This window comes from Marmota marmota, unplaced genomic scaffold, assembly GCF_001458135.2.
Source record: "Marmota marmota marmota unplaced genomic scaffold, marMar, whole genome shotgun sequence".
NCBI lineage: Eukaryota > Metazoa > Chordata > Mammalia > Rodentia > Sciuridae > Marmota > Marmota marmota.
The window spans coordinates 70,623,273-70,627,729 of NW_026000026.1; the positions used below are offsets into that span (position 1 = coordinate 70,623,273).

A 4,457-nucleotide genomic window follows, 5' to 3' on the forward strand; every position below is an offset into this window, starting at 1 on the left:
GCTAGGCGAGCGCTGTACCGCTGAGCCACAACCCCAGCCCATACGCCTAAATTTGATTGGTTTGGGAAACAACCAAAAAGGGAGAAACCTTATAAGGAAACTTAGGCAACTTTCAGGAAGATTATAACCCCATAGTACTCGGCCTGTGAGGAACCAGGGGAGGGAAACTGCATTTTAGGGAATAAAATGCTCTATGTAACTGTTCTAGGGGTGCATGGTCACCAGACACTGGATCTTGCAAGACTTGCCATTAGAGCCTCACTTTTGTACCTCCTGTCTCTGAGTCCATTCTTTGGCATTGGGCGGCAGGTGAGTGAATTTCTCATTAGCAATTTTGAAATGTATAAGGCATTGTTATTATAGTCACTATTATGTATAATAGATATTAAATCTTACTTGCCTGCCTTTTTAGGATGACTTGAAATTGTGATATTCTTTACCCTCCAGAAGAGAGGAAATAGTGATGGGTGGACAGTGTACATGTGGAGTTTTCAGATAAATATCCCTGTTCATTCTAGAGTTGTTGACCTCCTATGTGCCAGGCATGGTGGCACATACCTATAATCTCAGTCTCCAAAGGCTGAGGCAAGAGGATTGCAAGTTGGAGGCTAGCCTCAGCGATTTTGCAAGTCCCAAAGCAACTTACTGAGACCCTGTCTCAAATTAAAAATAAAAAGGGCTGCGGATATAACTCAGTGGTCAATTGCCCCTGGGTTCAATCTCCAGTACAGAAAGAAAGAGAAATAATTGGGATGAAATTCACTATTTGCCCTCAATAAATTCAGTCTCCAAGCAATTAAAGTAGGATTTTGGTGGTTTGGGTGAAAATATGTAGGACCTTGCAGATTCGCTGTGTCACTCCATCTGGGGTATTTACAAGGAGATTGTAAATTTTTTGAGGGAAAGGGTAATGTATCTTCCGTTCACTGCTAGATCCCAATTTCAGCCCCTGGCACATGGTAGGAACTCCTTGAATGTTGGATAAAATACCCCAAAGCAGGCTGGGGTTATGGCTCAGAGGTAGAGCCTTTGCCTGGCGTGTGCGAGGCTCTGGGTTCAGTCCTCAGCACCACATAAAAATAAATAAAGGCATTGTGTCCAGCTACAACTAAAAAAATGAATATTTTTTTTAAAAAAGCATGGAAAATACTTCCTTTCCTACTTCCAGCTACTACTGATACTGTAACTCTGTCTTCTATGAGGGTGGAGGCTGTAAGGATGAGAAATTTGTTTCAGAAACAATCCAGCGGTTGTCAGCTATCCAGGCTAGTGTGGTGCCTGTGATTGTGTTACACTGTTGGAAGAGCAAGCACTGTCTTTATTGAGGTTTGGCTCCAAGCACTGTTTTGGTGTTGTAGCTAAGTACCTTCAGGCAGTGTTCTGCACCTCTGAGAGTGGAATGACTCCTCCTGTGGAGTTGGTCCTAGTCTGGGTGCAAACAAAAGTACCCTGGGGCTGGGAATGTTAGCTCAGTGCTAGAGCACTTGCCTAACATGTGCAGGGCCTCAGCACCCAAGGGATAGTCTTAAAGGAAAACATGTCATCCTTTACCTTTGAATCCTAGATACTTTAACCTGAATGAGAATGAGAAACCTGTCTTCATCAGGACCTCAGACATCTAACAGCTTTGTGCACACCAAGACAAGTAATGTATATAGTCCTTTTTGTTATATATTTCAGCTCAGATGGGTGGAAGAGCTTAAAATTATGGAGGGAATTGGGGTTGTGGCTCAGTGGTAGAGTACTTGCCTAGTATGTGTGAGGCACTGGGTAGAGACAAATGCTTAAAATCCAACTGTCATTTTTTTAGAGCTGTGCTGTACAATACATATGGCTAGTTAAGTTGTAAAAATGAAATAAACCAGTTTTTCAATCTCGGTATCTGTTTGACTAGTGACTACCATATTGGACAGCTAGGACATTTCACTAGTACAAAAAGTTTATTGTATACTCTTAGAGCAGAGATCTGCAAACATCCTGAAATGGGCCAGATCATAAATATTTTAGGCTTGTGCAGCCATGTGGTCTTTGTAACTACTTTGCAATTGTAGTGTGAAAGCAACCTTAGTATGTCAACAAAAAAACATGGCTATGTTTCAGCAAATTTTATTTATGAGCACTGGACTTGGAATTTCATAAAAATTGAGTGTCACATTTTTTCCATTCTTATTTTTGGGGGCCATTCAAAAACAGGTTACACCGGGTGTGGTGGCTTGGGGGGCCTTAACAGGGCTGGGGATGTGGCTCAATGGCCCCTGGGTTCACTCCCTGGAACACCCCCACCCACCCTTAAAAAAATAATTTAAAAAATTAGGTTGTAGCCTAGACATGCACAGTTTCAGCTACTCAGGATACTGAGGCAAGAGGATTGCAAATTCAAGATCAGTCTGGGCAACTTGGTAAGACTGCCTCAAAAAAATAAAAAGGGCTGAGGATATAGCTCAAGTGATAAAGTACCCTGGGTTTAATTCCTAGTACCACAGACAACAAAACCCTGTAGGCCGGGCTGGGGATGTGACTCAAGCGGTAGCGCACTCGCCTGGCATGCATGTGGCCCGGGCTCCATCCTGAGCACCACATACAAAACAAAGATGTTGTGTCCACCAAAAACTAAAATAAATAAATAAATAAATCTTAAAATTTAAAAAAACAACCACACTGTAGGCCGAAAGCTAGAATTGGCCTGTGGGATATGGTTTGGTGACCCTGTTCTGTAGATTATTTGGGCCTTGAATCAAATAGCTCATTAGTGACGGGTTCAGCGTTACCAATGTGTCCCACTTAAAATTCCGTGTTAACAGTACTTTTTTTCCTATATCCATACACTCTTTTTTTCATCTCTTAGAGGTAATTGAAGTAAATTAGTTCTTGTTTCTTTTGATGGGAATTGTTTGCTGGGCATACTTTTATCATAGTGGTTCTCTCCGTTTTTAATGCACATCTTGGGGAGATCTTAAGACAGAAAATAGCCAGCAGAGCCTTTGATCATGAACTTTGTCCTAGGTAGTGAAACAGAAAAAGAAAATTTTATGTCATTGGTAGCTCCATGGGATTTGGGTGGTTTTTGTTGATGATGGGGGTGGGGATCCTGGGGATTGAACCTAGGGCTGTGCTCTGCCCCTGAGCTATTAGTCCTCTGTAGGCCTTTAAATCTGGGGTCTCAATTCCTGACCACAGATAGGGCTACCCTTGTACAGAGAAGAGGTTCCTAAGTCACCACTTAAAAAGGGATAATTTGGTGTTTGTGGACCTATAATAATATCCCAAGAGGTTTCAATGACATAAAATCATGCACAGATTTCCTAATTGATAACAGTTGTTTCTCTTTTTTTTCCAGCAAATTTATGTCCTGTTGTCTTAAGAAGATGAAGTAAAATATTTGAATAGTTTTGCGGGGGAGGGGGTTGTTTTTTTAAATCCCTTTCTTTTCTCTTTTTATTCTTTTCCCATGCTTCAATGGACAGTGGAATTAGATTGCCAGGGTTGTTGGTCTGTGAATATCCAAGCTGCTATTATAACCTATATTTATTATAACCTATATTTATAACCTATATTATAATCTATATTTATTGCTACCTATAACACAAGCTGTTATAGGTAGCAATAAACACAAGTACTGGCCAGGTTTTAGGTCCCAAACCTGTACCATATTAAGAGGTAAGTAGGGGACTATAATAAGTGTTATCTCAGACACCTATCATTATTTTATGTTCTTCTTGCTAAGTTCAAAGAAACTAATGAAAGTGGTTTTCTGGGGTTTTTTTTACATTGAAATTTTAGATCCTGTCTCAAATTTCAATGGGGAAAACAAAGCCCAGAGGGGTAACTCTGTAAGCCTCAAAGGGATGCAAAAAGGTGGCTGAGTACCTAGGAATTCACACAAAGGAAAACAACCAGCTAAGAGCAATTAATTAAGAACTTGAAAAGAGTGAGGATGACTCCTGTGAATCTTATTGCTTAATTAGGGCTTTATGAGCAGCTCTAGTTAATGGACTTGTCAATATACACAATTTCACTGAATTAACAAATTAATTGTAATACTTAAAATCATGTTTCTACTGACTACTATTTAGGAGTATATATAAGCCAACTTGCTGGGTTATATATTTGTCATTTCTGTAGCCTAAGGCCTGATTCAAAGGAACCCCTATTTATTTGGCCTTCCTTGTCCTTCAGTAAAGCTCCTTTGAGGTGAGAGTGTTCCCTGCTGCATGTTAAGGGTAACTTTACTACTCCTCAGGAAAGGGGTAACATCATGGACATGGAATGGAATTTATTTTAGAATACTTCCAGTGAAGCACATCCATTTTCCCCTAAAAACATCTTACATTAGTGTGTTATGATTGTCGAAATGAATAGGCTAATATTGATTCGTTAGTATTTAAGTCAATATTTTATTTAGGTTTTCTTAGTTTTTTTTTTTTTTTTTTTTTTTTTTTTTTTTTTTTTTTTTTTTT

General features: G+C 39.7%; 1 non-coding gene across 1 annotated transcript; it reads left to right on the plus strand.

Annotated features, from left to right (window-relative positions):
* The first annotated feature begins 1,242 nt into the window (after positions 1–1,242).
* LOC125619221 lies at positions 1,243–1,443 on the plus strand. The gene has a single exon (XR_007350723.1). It is a non-coding gene; the product is annotated as a small nucleolar RNA SNORA74 (small nucleolar RNA).
* The last annotated feature ends 3,014 nt before the right edge of the window (positions 1,444–4,457 follow it).